Source organism: Microtus ochrogaster, chromosome 7 (assembly GCF_000317375.1).
Source record: "Microtus ochrogaster isolate Prairie Vole_2 chromosome 7, MicOch1.0, whole genome shotgun sequence".
NCBI lineage: Eukaryota > Metazoa > Chordata > Mammalia > Rodentia > Cricetidae > Microtus > Microtus ochrogaster.
Window position 1 is genome coordinate 71,824,401 of NC_022014.1, and position 695 is coordinate 71,825,095.

Here is a 695-nt window from a genome sequence, read left to right on the forward strand (position 1 = left end):
AAGGGAGTTCCAGGGCAGGCTCCAAAGCTACAGAGAAACCCTGTCTCGAAAAACCAAAAAACCAAAAAATATATATATATCATTTGGGCCGGAGAGATGGCCCTCACCCTTTGCTCCTATAAACAGGTCCAGTGAACTCATTAGCTCACCACACTGGACTTGTGTGGAAGAGTTCCTCTGTTCTGTCACTGACTCTACCTGGGGTCACTAGGTAAGGTAACTAGTCAAATATTAGCTAGTCATGGAGGATGGAGCCTCCCTTACTCCCATCATCCGTTTTCCCACCGCCTATGTCTCTGATACATATATGTGTAGCTTTGAGATGGTCTTGCTATGTAGCCCTGACTTTCTGGAACTCTCTGCATAGCTGAGGATAACCCTGAACTCCTGATCCTCACACCTCAACCCCACAAGTGCTGGGATTACAGGCGTGAGCCACCACCGCCCGGCGGCATTAAATTTTTTTGAGTCCTTTATGTGCCCTAATTCTCAATCCTTGTCAGGTGGACAGATAGCAGAGTGAGTCTCTGGCCAGTCAGTTGTCTGTCTCTTCGTTCTGCTTGCCTTTGTTATGCAGAATCTTTTAATCTTACAAATTCCCATTTATTCATTCACGTGATTATTTCCTGGACTATTGTAGTACTTTTTGGATAGTACACCCCTACCTACATCCTCTAGTATTTTTTTTTTTTTTT